Here is an 18,120-nt window from a genome sequence, read left to right as displayed (position 1 = left end):
AGTTCGCAGCCACTGCTTTTACTCACTGTGCCTTTCACAGATGGGAAATATCCATTTGCATATCAGTCTTTGTCCTGCCCAGGGGCAGTCCAGCACCGAAATACAATGGCAATTCCAATCTGAACGAGAGTACCACCAGCAACCCCATACACGTGTTTCACCCTTGTTGGGGATCATCAGTGAGGTGAAGCTGATGCCTCTCTAAGCACAGTGAGAGGGAGACCACGTCTGGTTGCCCCCAGGAGACCTAGGGTTACCAATCCCAGGTTCCTTAAAAAATAGTTTTACAAAGTTAGCGGGCGCCCCTCTCTCGCAAGAACAGACATGATAACCTGTTCAGTGGTTATTAACCACTTGAGAGTTCGCAGCCACTGCTTTTACTCACTGTGCCTTTCACAGATGGGAAATATCCATTTGCATATCAGTCTTTGTCCTGCCCAGGGGCAGTCCAGCACCGAAATACAATGGCAATTCCAATCTGAACGAGAGTACCACCAGCAACCCCATACACGTGTTTCACCCTTGTTGGGGATCATCAGTGGGGTGAAGCTGATGCCTCTCTAAGCACAGTGAGAGGGAGACCACGTCTGGTTGCCCCCAGGAGACCTAGGGTTACCAATCCCAGGTTCCTTAAAAAATAGTTTTACAAAGGTAGCGGGCGCCCCTCTCTCGCAAGAACAGACATGATAACCTGTTCAGTGGTTATTAACCACTTGAGAGTTCGCAGCCACTGCTTTTACTCACTGTGCCTTTCACAGATGGGAAATATCCATTTGCATATCAGTCTTTGTCCTGCCCAGGGGCAGTCCAGCACCGAAATACAATGGCAATTCCAATCTGAACGAGAGTACCACCAGCAACCCCATACACGTGTTTCACCCTTGTTGGGGATCATCAGTGAGGTGAAGCTGATGCCTCTCTAAGCACAGTGAGAGGGAGACCACGTCTGGTTGCCCCCAGGAGACCTAGGGTTACCAATCCCAGGTTCCTTAAAAAATAGTTTTACAAAGGTAGCGGGCGCCCCTCTCTCGCAAGAACAGACATGATAACCTGTTCAGTGGTTATTAACCACTTGAGAGTTCGCAGCCACTGCTTTTACTCACTGTGCCTTTCACAGATGGGAAATATCCATTTGCATATCAGTCTTTGTCCTGCACAGGGGCAGTCCAGCACCGAAATACAATGGCAATTCCAATCTGAACGAGAGTACCACCAGCAACCCCATACACGTGTTTCACCCTTGTTGGGGATCATCAGTGAGGTGAAGCTGATGCCTCTCTAAGCACAGTGAGAGGGAGACCACGTCTGGTTGCCCCCAGGAGACCTAGGGTTACCAATCCCAGGTTCCTTAAAAAATAGTTTTACAAAGGTAGCGGGCGCCCCTCTCTCGCAAGAACAGACATGATAACCTGTTCAGTGGTTATTAACCACTTGAGAGTTCGCAGCCACTGCTTTTACTCACTGTGCCTTTCACAGATGGGAAATATCCATTTGCATATCAGTCTTTGTCCTGCACAGGGGCAGTCCAGCACCGAAATACAATGGCAATTCCAATCTGAACGAGAGTACCACCAGCAACCCCATACACGTGTTTCACCCTTGTTGGGGATCATCAGTGAGGTGAAGCTGATGCCTCTCTAAGCACAGTGAGAGGGAGACCACGTCTGGTTGCCCCCAGGAGACCTAGGGTTACCAATCCCAGGTTCCTTAAAAAATAGTTTTACAAAGATAGCGGGCGCCCCTCTCTCGCAAGAACAGACATGATAACCTGTTCAGTGGTTATTAACCACTTGAGAGTTCGCAGCCACTGCTTTTACTCACTGTGCCTTTCACAGATGGGAAATATCCATTTGCATATCAGTCTTTGTCCTGCCCAGGGGCAGTCCAGCACCGAAATACAATGGCAATTCCAATCTGAACGAGAGTACCACCAGCATATTGAAATGTTACCAACACACCATTCATCTGTACAAAATCTCATCCATAAACTGTACTATGCAAAAAGTCCTGGTTTAGCACTGGACCATTTAAATAGCATTCTTCTACATGGTACAGCCTAAGAACTACTTGAAGAAATAGAACACATCCAAAGCAAATATTTTGGAAGTGAAACACACTTACAAAATCCAGTACCTTTAGAATAGAGTAGAAACAACCTTGCAGATATGAACCCACTACTACACACATATTAAGAAGAAATACAAAACTTTAAAAGCACATCTGCTGAAGTACCAAACCATGTGTGTGTGTCTTGCCACAGAACTTTTTATAAAAAGAGCACCAAAACTGTAGACATAATGCACAAAATAGAATACAATGAGGAATCCCATTGGTTCCAATTCGCTCTCTATCTTATGGCAGAAAACAAATACGATATTACTAACCCCTCAATATGTGACAGATATGGCACTGCAAAACTTGAAAACAACTAAATACCTTCACGAGCTATAACTAATAACTTGGAAATATTCCCACTGCCAAAACCACTCCAACACCTTAACTTGTATGAGAGCATTATAATCTAAACAGTGCGCCCACTTCAAGCAATAATACACCTTCAACCAAAAACAGCAAAACTGCCTCCCTCTGAATTACTAAAAGGCATTTGTGGCAAAGTAGTTTATTTGCCATTCGATCTCAAAGAAAATGCAGATACTCTGGGAGTGCAACGGCCAATAGATCAATTCTGATTAGCCTAGTGAATGGGATACCTATAAAAGACAACAACAAAAAACAGCAACTAGTAGACTTACATAAAGTTAGAGAAGCCCTGCAATATCTAAAAGACAACAATGAATACTACCAAGAAACAAACATTGAAAAGAACCTGAGGGAAACCACAAAATAATTCAAGACTTGCCAGCAACTGGCCAATTTCAACTTCTAGATCCTACTACTGCATCCAATATTTTAGACCACTATGCAATTCACCCACTGCACTTCAAAGACCCATAGACAATTCACTGGAAACATACCAAGTGCGGCAAGCCAAAGGATCTCCAATCAGCATATGGGAAAAAGGTATAGAAGCACAAGCCTTTCCTCTACTTTTTCCTACTGGAAAGGGTAGAAGGTATAATGAAACACCCACACAAATAACAGCATCAGAATACAATTCTTTACAAATGTATTCTGAAGAGGCCAGATTCAGACAAAACATTGAAAACATATTCCACCTGCTTTTTGAAAGTGAACAAGTAACTCTATGTTGCAGAGTTGCACACACATTGGAAACCGGTTCCAATTTTCAAAATATGTCTGCTATGCAGCAACTTCAAAAGGTGAAGGTCAAGTACAGTGAAGTATTACAAATCTTTTAGCAAATATGCATGGTACGAAGTATACTGGTTCCGATGTCATGCAGATGTACGCTGCATGATACGCAACCTTGGCCCACCCCAATTGTTTGTGACATTAAGTTGTGCAGAGTACGCATGGGAAGACTTGCACACTTTCCTATGCACAGCAAATGAAAACAAAGCAAATATAGACATAAAAACACCACCAGAACTCTGCTCTCTTGATCCTGTAAATGTATCAAGGTACTTCCATCATCGTTTTATTGCCATGCTGCACTTCATTTTTAATAAAATAGTTCCTCCCCTATCTGAGAAGTGCAACACTTCTTTTGGAGAAAAGAATATCATGCCAGAAGAGCACTACACAGCCAAGGCTTTTGTGGATCAAAGATGCTCCTAAATTTGGTCAGGACAGTGATGCCACTGTTTTTCAGTTCATTCACAAATATATCACTTGCAAATTCCCTTCAGAAACTACACATAGCGGCTTACATGCAAACATTTTGCAATTTCAAAGAGACAAGTGTAGCAAGTATTGTTGGCGCAAATGTAAACACAATGAGAAATACTACACCAAATGCTGTCTGGTTTCCCTAGACCAGCTTTAGCAACAGGGCAAGTGAACAGCTTCATGTCTTCGGTTAGAAACAGGGTCAAAGGCAAATCACCTAAAAACACATACTAAATAAAAAGAAGAGAAGGATCAAAGTACATCAAGAATTAAAATACAATAATTGCCCTTCCATGGAATGCAAATACAGATGTGCAGTACATTGCAGACCATTCCACTGCAGTTGCACAATATGTCACAGTCTACTTAACCAAAGCAAAGACCTCTGGGATAATATATCATCTGGCAAAACACATTCAAAGAAATTGTACAGCTTCGGCATAAAAATGGTCTCTCATAGAGAATGTGGCAGCTATGAAGCTGCAGACCATTTAACCAGCACCACCTTTTATGGGAAATCTGAAAACATAGTGTGGCAATGCCTTGGTCCTGCTGCATCCAGGAAAAGAGTTCTGAAATCATACCAAGCCATAGAAACAATAGCCAAAAATGATCCTAACAGCCAGGACATTTTGAAAAACAACTTACTCGACAAATACTACCCAAACAGGAGTATTGCTTTGGAAACCATGGTTCTATACCACATAGCCAAAAACTTCACATAAAATAATAATATTAAACCAGATGAGAAAAAAATGAATACATAGTCAAAGGTTGAGAGGACAGCCTGGTTAAATTTACCAAATGCAGCCTGATTAATCATATGAGACTATCATTCAAAACGCCTCAGCATAAAGAACTGTATTACAGGCTCTACTGCAACTTTTAAAACCATGGAGAAAAGAAGAATATTTATTAGATAGCCATGCCTCCTATGGAGATGCTTTCAATGCAAATGAAAGCACTATAACAGATATATATTTTACGCAGTACAAAACCATGTTAGATAATGAACGCCAACAAGAAGAAGAACTTCAAGCACAACTTAATATAGACACTCCTGACAGCAGTCAACCTTCTCTAACATGAAGCCAAGAACCACTTGGACAGCCACTCATAGCAAATGAGGCAGAATTAGCCATGACAGAAGTAGAAAACACCATGTGTCAGTATGAGCAATCTGCATGTGTCAGTATGAGCAATCTGCACTTTGCAATACTGAAATCACAATTAAACAATGAACAACATACATTTTCCTAGAAGTAACTAAACAAAATGTACATGGTGTGCAGCATGAAACTAAAAATTGTACCTGTCAAGAATTCAAACCTATACTGCTGTATGTAAGTGGTCAAGCTGGTTCAGGCAAAACATTCTTAATAAAAATCATCAGCAAGTTCCTCCAACAACTGACAAGCAACAAACGTTCAGCTGTTGTAACTGCCCCCACAGGTTTAGCTGTCTACACCATAGGTGAAGTCACGTTATACTCATTACTACTCCTTCCAGTAGAACACCAAAATAAATTGAAGCGCTATGGATGAAAGCGCTATATTAAAAAATAAATACAAATACAAATACAAATTAGGCTACTACAAACTTTCAGCAGAAGCTGCTATGGAACTATGCAGAGTTTTGAAACAAATGAAAATTCTCTTAATAGATGAGGTGAGCATGTTCTCCAACCTAATGTTGGCTTTGATTCACTTCAGATTGCAAGAGGTCCTCAAAACAGACTACGAAGAACTCTTTGGAGGGAAACACGTTATTGTTTTTGGAGATCTTCTTCAATTAACACCAGAGAAAGGTGAACCTATTTTTAAAACATTAGGACACCAACTGTACCGTAAAACTCTTGGCAGCACAGGAAATGTACATCTTTGCTAACCTTTCCAATACAAAGAACTGTCGTGATTGGTAACGGCTAGGTTTCTCTCCCGTGACCCCTCCTCACCTGAGGTTCCTGAAGACGTGCTCAGTGTCCGTGAGGTCTCTCTACTTCCTCTAGTAGTAGCCTGATGGGTCTTCTTTCTTTGGCCCTTTACCTTCTTATCGTGGAGGTAGAGACGGGCTCTGCTGGAGGCCACCTTGGCAACTGAGGGACCCCCAGTGAGCCCGTCCTAAAATCCAGGGAAAAAGCTTCTGCAGCACCAAAAAACCCTGAAGCACACAGGCTGTACGTGGAGCTTGATCTGACTGGCGGTAGAGATCCAGCAGGCAGTAGAATAAATCCAATTTAAAGGGGAAGCTCCTTGGAAGGTATTTGTAGATAGGAAAAGGCAGAGAGAAAGTGAAGAGGAAGACAGAACAGAGCGAGGAATAGGGATGAATGCCTAGAGGGGCTATAGTGTGTGCAGAGGCACAGAAAAGGAAAGAAATCCTGCGGCCCGAACAGAGATGACACTGGAAGCCGGAGGCGAGCAGAAGGAGAGCACTCAACCGAAGCCGGATGAGAGAGAGCGGGAGTGAGAAGAGAAGGCAAGGGAAGGAGCCGGGCGGAGAGGTACAGAGCGAGGAGGGATGGAAGCCGAAGAAACTCCCGCAAGCAGGACAAGGTCCAAGAGCGAACAGCAGGCAACGCGAACGAGAGTTCCGAAGCCAAAATAGGAACTGGGAGCGATACAACGCACTGAACGTAGTTTTCAGTGCGTTGTTATAGAAACGCCGCATGAAGTGGCCATCTTGGAAGAAGACTAGACCGTACGTAACGGTTCTAGCCATAGATCGATCACCTAAATCGGGAAAGGGACCATCTATGCCAGACCGTCCATGGCCGGAACATAACAAGAATTTACTGAAAACATGCCTCAGTCTGCACACCTCACCTACTCCACCATTTTGAAAAGTATTTGGGTTGGTGTACTATCTAAAGATTCACAGTCTATATTAAATACCAGATTCATCCATGAGCTCTATGGCCATAACACCTGTGCTACTGATGTCATGCAACAATTTGCACACAAAAATGTAAATTGTATGTCCTTGATGCCAACTCTTGCAAGCTGTACGTACACAGTATGACTCTACCCATGTGTCAACAAGCCACAGAACTACTAAATACCTTAGAAACCTCTGTTTCTAACACAGCTGGTTTAAAGAAAATGTTAACATTGTGTTTAAACTGTAGAGTGATGCTAAAGCGTAACCTTGATGTGGAGCAAGGATTAGTTAATGGAGCACTTTTTTCCAGTTGTTGGCTTCCAAACATACAGATGTGACAACATTCAGTTTGTAAATATTCACTTTGACAAACTTTCAGAATTTAAAAGGAAAGGATGCTCAACAGCCCGATTCCTTCTATTGAAAGACATGTATGTACACAAAGAAACATTTTCTCTGTCTCTATCATACGCAAGTATTGATAGCTATAGGCAGCACAGTCTTTAAAAAAGGCATGACTTATGTAGCACTGTCACTCCTACGTACAGTTGAAGGACTATTTCTAGTCAATTTTGATGCAAGTAAAGTCAATGCTGATATTCCTTGCATTGTGGAGTACAATAGACTACGTGTACCCTACACACCCATCTCAAAATATACACTGTTCCTCAAAAAGGTAAACTTTGTAAGAGAAAACTAGTGCAGACTCAACTTATACATGATCTCACAACAGTACCTCCAAAGAAATGAAAAGCAGCTGGTACTTCATCAATTACCACAACCAAAGAAGGATCTCAAAAAAAAGAAATGCATACCGAATTGCACAAACAAAGCCAACTACCTCTTCAAAGAAACTACGTGCACTTCCATCAAATGAGTCAGACATAGAACTGTCTGTTCCATTCAAATTGTCAAATACAACTGCTGTAAATCGTTATGCAAATGTAGCAATCAATGTTCTATTCCAGATGCCACCAATTGTTGAAAACATTTACTTAAACAGCACAGACCAATTGTGTTTGCAAATGTTAGTACTTCACAGAAATGCAACACAGAATCATGACAACACTTACAGTGTTTCTGGAATAAGGTAGGAATGGTGAGATTAACTATAAACACACAAGAAGATCCACAAGAATGTCTAATGTATTTACTAAAGTCCCGGAAAACAAAAACATACCTATAAATGAATGAAATCTTCAGGATTTCATACATGTGGAAACATACATGCACTCTCTGCAGCCATGTGAGGCAGGAGCAAGTCCCTAACAAGCGCTTTGTGTATGCATCTATACCTAACTGTGAACCCATTCCATTTCAGCAGTTTGTACAAAATATAAACCATGGCATAATATGTACCTACTTGCAATCCTGATAATTGTTCCACCTTACAGATACAGGCACATAGCGAATATGTAATAGTAATGCTTTTGCGTTACAATGCAGATGTACCAAAAATACCTGCAAGCTGACGGGCTTCACACATGGACAAATATCACTTGGCAAGAAAACCTTCACAACAGTAGGCATAATCTACAACGCAGGAGCCAGAATCAATGCAGGTCACTATACTGCATACATTAAAAAGAAAAGTGGATGGTTTGAATGTGATGATACTTTCTGTACTTTTAAACAGAGATTACCAGCACATCTTGCAAACACTTACTTAATATTCTTAAAGGCGCTTCACAAGTGATTCCTAAGTGACTGTTGGCTGTTTGCTGTGCAGCCTGCAGTAGGCAGCGTCACTTCTTCATTTTAGACGGTAGCTGATTTTATAATATTATAACTGCAATTTTAAAATATCTGTTTATTAGCTGTGCCTTAAATGCGCCGTTGCTTATATTTTTTGAGGTCAAACAAGCTGGAGTCTGTTCCGCCCTCTCCTCCTGTTAATCAGAAAAGAAAGCTAATGGGAAGCATGCTGCGACCGCGTGCCACCTCATGTTCACAAGTCTCAGAAATTGACAGAACCAAACCCACAGTAGTTTCCCGTGATATTCAACAGATGCTTTCCACCATGAGTAAAGATAAGAAGGTATTTAATATTGATCTTTCTTCCAATTATGCCTTTACTGACAAACATACAGCATTAGCTTCTCATAATTCTATGTGTTTTATCTCTGATGTAACAATGCTGAAAGGTAGTGAGATACCTTTACAGCCTAAAGCAGACCCCGAATTACCGGCTACCTTGTTGGCTCCCATTATTAGTTCGAAAAAAATTGCATGTGCTAATAACAATCAAGCTTCAATGCAATTGGTTACAATGCTGCCCCAAGTTTATAACTTGGTCCCTTTGAGCAATGCTCATATTATACCAAGTTTAAAATGCCCTGTAACTCTATCTGCTCATGTGTCTCATCTATGCCAACTATATCCTCTAATCCTACATCCGCAGCATTGGCGGATGTATCCATAAGGGATCAGGCCATAATTGAACTTCATTCTAATTCATCTTTTATTGATGACAATGTGGCTTCTGGGACCAATTATGAGCTACCTGAAATCTCTCACATTTACTCAGATGATGAGAAACATATGTCAGTTTCCTCTTACACAGCCCCTACACCTCAACGGCCCCAAACTATCCCGAATGCTGCCACTCAGTCCTCTATTCCCTCCCCTTCCCCGCTACTTCCATCTACTGTGTCACTCTCTTCTGCGATATTGGTTGAAACTACCTTACACGCGGTGAATTTGGCCATAACCTGGTTATTTAAATTATTTGAAACTTTAAATGAAAAACTTCAAATGCAAGATAAACAACTTATAAAATTAACCAGATGGCAATCGCGGTTGATCCTGCAACAACGGAAATCAACTAAGGAAATTACCCCCATCTTACCTGAAAACAGCAGTTGCCTCTTGCAAATCTATTGCAGCAGAAAGCAACTAAGGATACTTCCCTCACCCCATTTGACAAACCCCAATTAACTGCAGTAAATCTGGCCGCCGCCTCTTCGACCGTCCTCCCTTTCTTCCCGCAAATAATACAAGAAGCTTGTTCTTCTGTTCAGAGTCATGCGCCTGAGTGCCCATTACCTAGCTCTTTACCTCCTAATGTGACGGAGACTGGTCTTCAGTCACCCAAGGAACTATTTACAATTTTTGCGGGTACTGCACATTCCAAACAATTTACGTTGACTAATACGTACCCTATGAGAAAAAAAACTAGAAATCGGCCTAAACAACAGACCCCTTCATCTATTGCAAAATCCTTTTTTAAGGGGTTGAAGTTACCTGCTAAAAATAAAATTACTATGGCAGCTAAAAGTGGTACAGAATAAATATGCCAAACTCACTGCTGAAAGAAAGTCAAGGGCGCCGTTCACTGTGAGAAATCCAGTGGAACATTCTCCCTTGGTTGATATTGTGGCTCTGATCGAGAAGAAGCCTGTGGTTTTGGATAGCCCACAGGATCAACCCAATATTCCAAAAATAAATGACTTAGCGATTGCTGGCTTGCGCTTGAAGCGTGCTGAGTTTTGCAAAGAGATAGATCTCTATCTGAATGCTAAAACCTCTAATCCTCCACTATTAGAAACCAACATCTCTGATGTTCATAATTTGAAAGATGGTTGCCTTACATTACACCAAGAAGTTAGGCTGCCTCAACCGCAGCAGTTTCCTACCTCAAAGGTTGTACCTCAGCCGTTATCCCTCTCTTCCTTGATGGCTACTAATAAAATGGATCATTGCAACTCTACATCTGCGCCCCCTGCCTTAGAATATATTATAACCTCAACCATTGAACAATATATGCTAAAATACCATCCGATTCCAGGCAGATGTGTTGCTCTAGGTGATGACGGTCTACTGAGACTGCCTTTACCTACTGCTACTCCCAACCAAAATCAAATTTGGTCTTCTTCTCTGGAAAAGGCAGGTCCCCCACCTGTGCCTGCTATTAATACCGATAGTAAACAAATTATGCAAAAACAATGGATGTAAAGAATAATCTTCAGTCATTAATCATTAAATGTAGACCTTTACCGTTCCCTTCTTACGATATGAATCGCTCTAGCATATTGGCCATCTTTGGTGACACTTATGCTCTTGAGGACATTAATTCGGGTGACATTGAGCAACTTGAATTCCCATTTAGTCATGATCTTTCCACAGCACGGCTCTGGCTGCGCTCAAGAGTAGTTTTAAATACTCTATGGGCTGCCCCGTCCAGTGCTATGGGATATGGGTTTCGAACTCTCGACCAACCATCTAAGAGTCATTTCTAAGTCTGACCCGTGTAAGGTTGAGCAGCTATCATTATGCGACTCTCTTAATTTGGACCCTAGTGGTTTGCAAAGTAAACAGCAGTGCAAATGTCAGTGTCCTACTTCACAAGCATAAATCATCAACCAATAAACAGCTTTCGTTATTGAGTTGGAACAATAGAGGTTTTAGACATCTTTTTTCTGTTGCAGCTACCAAATTAAGAGATTATGACATTATCCTGCTTTAGGAAACATGGCTATCCCACTGTCCGTCCTGGGATGGCTATCACTCCATCCTAAATCATGCAAAATCTGCTATTAAGGGTCGCCCTATGTCTGGATTGTTGTTGTTGTTGAAAACATCCTTGACTATGTCAATTATCACATATGAAGCCCCGACTCCATATATTCAACTTGTTCAATTGACTATCGCTGAAACCCATTATTTTATAATTAATACGTATTGGAATCCTGCAGCTCTTTCAACTAACTCATATCTGAGAACTCTTGAGTACTTATGGGAGAAAATATATCAACATCCTAAGCAGTGTCACATAATTTTAGCAGGGGATCTGAACCTGCATTGTTTAAATAAATTCAAAGTATCCTCTGATGATCGCTTGCGATGTTGGAATATGTTTATCCAATCAAAAGACATGCTTATGGTGAATGGCTCCTTTCCTGAGGATTGTCCTCCTCACCCGACTTGGAAGAGGGGTAACTCTATGGCTATCATCCATTTTATCTATGTTAGTCATTCACTATTCCATCTCTTGAAAGGGTTTCAGGTTTTGGTGACTTCGGACAGCGATCACAACATGCTGAATCTCAATTGGACATCTAGTTCTAGTGGTCATGAGATTACTCCCCCTTCGATGTCTATGACTATGGAAGGTACGATCCAGGTAAATTGTGCTCAAAATCGATTACGGTGGTCTAGATCTAAGCTATTGCATTTCACGGATCATCTCAAAGCCACCTGTATGACCTCGAGAAATGCCATGAGCGGTGATTATGATTACACAAAACTAATGTATCAGTTTGCTGCATCAACAAAGCAAATAAGATCTTCTGTCGCATCTCACTCTTATGACCTAAATATGCAGAACAGGAAAACACTATTTCGGAAAAAAAAGAAACTGGCACAGTCTTTACCAGTCGACCAGCGTTGGGCGGCTCTTAAAGCTATTAAGACCCAATATAGGAATTGAAGAAGAACATATCGATCTGCCTTATTTCAAAAAGATGGTGAAGCTATGCTGGCCAAAGTATTATCAAAAAACTCTGCAGGATGCTGGTCCTTAATAATGGAAACCTATAAAACCTCTCAGTGTCAAATGCAGATTAATGACGTTGCACCGTCGGTATGGCAATCTCATTTTTCCCGTCTTTATGTTTCATTCTCTTCTGATCACTGTATACCTCCTGTACAACTAGAGTGCCCTTTCTCAATAGCTTTCACAATTGACAATATTCTTTATTATATTCATAAGGCCAGTAGGTCGCGAGCCCCGGGCCCAGATGGGCTTTTCAATGTTATGTTGAAGGAGTTTCTAGATCTATGGGCACCAATCCTGTTTGAAATATTCTTGCAAGTTCTAATCACCCAAAAGATCCCAAGTTCGTGGTGTACTTCATTGATTGTTCCCATTTATAAAAAGGGCGATAGACACGATCCTGCCAACTATAGGCCTATCACCCTGCTGGATGTTCCGGGGAAAATCTTTGCTTCTCTAATTTTAAGAGACCTTCACCAATGGATTAATTCATCAAACATGCGAGATAGGTTTCAAATGGGATTTGTTGCCTGTAAGGGAACGGCTATAAATATTGTCACTCTGACCTCAATCAAAGCCCTCTGCTGTCAGCAAAAGCAATCTCTTTTCATTGCTTTTGTAGACTTCAAAGAGGCATTTGATTCTATAGATCACAACTTAATGCTGCATAAATTGTTGCTAATGGGCTGCCCTTATTCATTGGTCAAATTTATTGCTATTTCTCATGAAAATACGTCAGTTTACGTTCGCCTAACCCTCGATGGGATGTTAAGCCCCCCTCTCTTAACATACCGAGGGCTAAAGCAAGAGTGTATCCTGACGGCCACAATATTTAACTTATTTATTCTGGATATGAGCGAAAAATTCAAGAATATTAATTCTGATGCCCCTAAATTAGACCAGGAACAGATACCTTAGATTCTCTATGCAGATTATCTTATTCTGCTCTCAAAAACCCTGGCGGGATTGCAACGACTGATTAATGGGTTATCTGAGTATACTTTGGAAAATGCCATGACCATCAACTTAACTAAAATGCAAATTATGGTGTGTCATAATCGTAAAATCACTAAATATTCCCAATTTAAGTGGTCTATTAAAAGTGATCAAATCCTTATTACACCATCATATAGATATTTAGGTACTATGATTAGCTGGAATGATAATGATAAAGTATTTCACATGGACCTTGAATCGAAATTACAGGCCCTGATTTCTCAATCCAAGGTTATATTATATAAATTTGGAGAGTTCACGTGTAATCATTTATTATCATTTTATTCTATGAAAGTCAAACCTATTATCACGTATGGCTCAGAAGCTGCGTTGATGTTGCCCCGGATATTCTGGGACCGTATGGAAGGCAAATATTGGTGCTCACTTTTTAATCTTCCTACCAATGTACCTATTGCAATGCTCCGATTTGAACTAGGACTATTGTTTCTATTTAGTGGTGTTGCATGGAAATTGATAGCCTTTTTAAGAAAGTCTATATTATCATTACAATATATGGATATTTCTTGTATTTTGGGCCAATACCTAATATACTCTGAACATCAATATCCTAAGCATTGGCTAAACACAGCTTTATATATTCTTACTGATGCGGATATCTCTTTAGACACTCTAATCCATAATCCAGCACAGGCCAAAATCAAACTGTACCGAAGAGACTGGAAATATACTCTTGAAAATGTTTCCCATTTTAGAGAATGGAATTCAGCTCAATTTGCCCATAAGAGGTTTAGAGTTACAGAATCATACATTCTAAAATATCCATCTCCAAAATTTAGAGACGACTATATGCGATTCTGTCTCAACCTCTGGCATAACAAAGATATATTAGCCAGGCGGAAATTAATAGATGTTAGTGAGAATATCTGCCGGTTTTGTAAAGATTGCAATACTAAAGAAACCCTAAAACATGTCATTGCCTATTGTCCAGTACTGTATGTTGCACGCCGTAAATATTTTTTACACTGTTTTAAAGAACAGACGATAACTGATATCGAGGAATTATGGCTGCTGATTTTTGGTGAAAAACGAATGTCAATTAGATTAGCAACAACTGGCTTCTTAAATGAATTGTTTTAAAAGTAATTTTGAACTAATCTCAGAAAGTGAGCGCAACTGGAAGACTTATACAACTTGTTTTTAAATTGTGTGAGATGATTTTAAAAAAAATGTATTGATGAATTGATTTGTAAATTGTATTTATTGGAAGGTTATTGTTTACAGCCAAACAATAATAAAAAATAAAAAAAAGCCAAAATGTATTCACTAATCTCAGTATGAGCGTCTATAAAATGTCCTCAATAAACTTTAAAACCACAAACTGGTAGAATAAGGCAACAACTATTTAAAAGTGAAAATGTACATCCACAAACAAGAAAAAACATGCTTGAATACATACCCTGCAGAAGTGAAAAACTGAAAAGAGAATATGCCAACTTGTATCTAACTGCAACCATAATACTGCAATATAAGTATTTCTGAGGAAACCCTGCAACACTTACTACATATAAGTATACCCTCAACTACTTCGAAACTATCAACAGTTAGAATATACCAACAGGTATCTAACTGCCCCAAAATTCTGCAACGTTACTGTAGCAACCACAGTACTTACAAAACATCAAAAACCAAGAAATAAACAATTAGAATATGCCAACTGGTATCTAACTGCAACAATAGTACCACCACTTCCAAACCAAAAACCATACACCTTTTCAATTCCTCCTACTACAATCAACCACTGAAAAAGACTGTGCCATATTTCAACAAATAAACGTGTTACGTTTTTAATCCTGCATGGATTCTTTCCCCCACAGACCCAATAATTATGTGAACAAACACAGGAACTGAGCACATTAGACAGTACACAGGTTTGAAGCATAGTACTTGTAAAGTACTAACTAGGAGGGTTCACAAAGTACACAAATGTCTATAACACATTAAAAAGTACCTACCCTAACATGTTATTCTTTCATTTATCACATAGAATGAAAAAACAATTTCTGCTACATTTTCCAATACCATGCAAAGAACTGCATGCAGCCTCAACAATGCAAACAGTATACAATTATTGGTGTCACAAAATGCAGTCACAACATGCAGTGCATACCTGTATTATACTATGATAGCTATAGCCAGCCATACAAGATCATACACCCAACATTCTAAACACAGTCCAACAAACCAACTGCCACACACCATGTCCACTTTTCTACAAATACTATTACACTACTTGCGTCCAGTGGACACACTCTTCAGTACATACCCCTGATGCAATCCACATGCCACTGTCAAAATGTTTGCTTGCATGGCTGTGTTATGATGCAGAGGTTGTGGACAGGGGCTAGAGTCTTGGGTGCATGGCCACCGGCCTACAGCCTTCTTACCACAACCCAAAATCATAACACAACCACCTCAAGCCCTATCCGCTTCACGTAACATACTATTACAGTACTTGCAGCCAATGCACAAACTCTTCAATGCATGCCCTCTCCACCCACTACTCTACTAACTACCCAAAAGCAATTCATCATAACATAGTAAAATACCCAACAATCTGCACAGTGGTGCTTCTGTCCATGGACTGCTGCGGTGTAAGCGGACACGCAATCACAGCACGGCCTTCTTCCACCTACACAAATACAGCATTTCACCTATCTTCCCACTCCGCCACCCTCTCCAGCCCCTCTTCCCCCCAATACACTCCCAAAATTGATTTCCGGCCCTGTTCACTGACGCACTATCCTCGGATATCTGCATATCTAACATGGCAGGCGCATCGGAAAATGTCATGCACCTCATGCTTCCCCCAGCCATTTGGCGAGTATGTTATATGTCCGCTGACATGACAGTGCCCTCCTAGCCAATCGGACTCCTGTCTGCGGAGCGAACAGGGAAGTGAGTCTGCAGATATCACAATTTATTGTTTTTCTTTTTACCTACATTTTGCCCATAAAAAAAAAATTGATGGATTTTCACCAAATTTATAGCTTTCGGGACCAAGCTGCTGCGTCTGCTGCAAATTTGATAACAATCCATCCAGTGGTTTGAGCTGTAGGCATGAGCAAAGTTTTTTTTTCCTTTTAGTCTATTGAAACAAAAATAATAATTTGTGACCCCCTATAACTTTGCCCCCTCTTGACGAAACCTCACCAAACTTGCCAAATAAAATCTGAGTCGGCCATATACTTTTTTTTTGCAAAGTTGGGTGAGGATTCTTCCAGGCAGAGCGAAGTTCTAAGCCGCCCAATAAATGGTCTTCCTATTAGTTTAGCAACTTAACCATAACTACATGTGATATAAATATGTACCCATATATGGTGTTATTAATTGAAACCATTGAAAATGACTGTCAGATTCAGGCCTAAAAATTCATGCTGGTTAGTAAGCTGCTCCCTTAACAATTACTGCCAGGCCTTGCCATCAATCCTTCACCTCTTGGAGACATCTTAAATACAAAACCTAGCATTGCGCCAAACCAGGTTCAATGAAACAAAGAGTTTTAAACCATCCTACAAATAAAACGTTTTAAATAGGGCCCAGGATGATTTTTTGGCACACTTCGGACAATGACTCCAATTTCTCTATCAAGGCAGGCCCATGAAAACCAGAATACATCCACTGCTTAAACTGAAGAAGCTCTACTTTGAATACAAGAAAACAAAATCACCAATGCGTAAGACTTTCTTTATATTATTATTTTCTTAATGAGAAAAACAACTTTAGCAAAAGCCTTAGGGGACATATGTATTAATTTGTCTGGTAGTAGGTACAATACATTCTCAAAAAACATCTGTTACTTCAGGGGTTATAAACCAAAAATTATATATTGTCATAATTCTAAAAGAAACACTACAGCCTGTTGATTGAATATTAGGAAGCAAATACCTATTTTATTCTCTATATTATTCATACTCATTGGTCGATCCCTAATCTCTGGATCCACCAATGGTCCATCCCTCTCAATGAGACATCACATCATGAACATCATCGAACAATTTTTGTTGGATTGCAACACACTGTGGTGACACTATTACAAAACTGATGCGCCATTTGTAAGTTGTTACTCATATGGCCTTGGATGTTCCATTTGTCTACAGCAACTCAATTACATTTCAATGGGCAGGACGAGATCGAAACATTGCAGTTGGCAGAAATAACAAAATTACTCCCATCTCACTTTCTCACCCCAATCTCCCAGACAGTTTGCTAACCTTGGACGGTTTGTCAAGTCCTCCATCGGGGCACACACTGTTGCTTGCAGGTGCATGATATAATCGAATCAGAATTGGTCATTTAATATGGTGCAGGGAAATGTGCAAGGCCTACTTCTCTCATGTATTCATCGTTCTACTGTGTTCTCTGTGTGCACAGTAAACCTCTTCTACCATGGGGGTCGCTGTGTGTTCATCCTGCTATAGTATCTTTAGCAATGTTACTGTGTGCACCTGGCAATCAAAGTTTTGTGGAAGTGCAATGTACGCAGTTTCAGTTCCCAATCACATCCTCTCTCCTTTCTCAACATTGGCATCCTCAGCTTTCCAAACACCATTGTGGACCAACAAAAATATCTATTCAGCAATTTAACCTCCAATGCTGTATTTTAACAATGGATCCTGCAGTCTTGCTCACTCAAAATAGCAGTCCTCTTGTCATGTTCAATATGATAGGTTATTTATAATGTGCTTAATACCCAGAGGTTTCTAAGTGCGAACCCGGGGATCGAACCTGTGGTGTTCCATGTCGTCTTGCTTCCAAGGGGAGCATGTTGCCCATGAGCTATCCTCTTGAGACATATGGAGTATGTACCCTACCTAGCTATGCCTGCTGCCATTTACTACATTCCCTTTCTGTGTATTCGGCAACCTAACCTTCTTTATAGTGTAAACCTAATTCCCTACAGTGTAGCAAAATTAACTGTATCCTACGTGTGTTATATTTCACTAAATAAGCTGCAGCAAACTATTCCATCTTCCTTAATC

Source organism: Ambystoma mexicanum, chromosome 6q, assembly GCF_040938575.1.
Source record: "Ambystoma mexicanum isolate Mex_15411 chromosome 6q, UKY_AmexF1_1, whole genome shotgun sequence".
Taxonomy (NCBI): Eukaryota; Metazoa; Chordata; class Amphibia; order Caudata; family Ambystomatidae; genus Ambystoma; species Ambystoma mexicanum.
Note: the sequence above shows the minus strand (reverse complement) of the source record.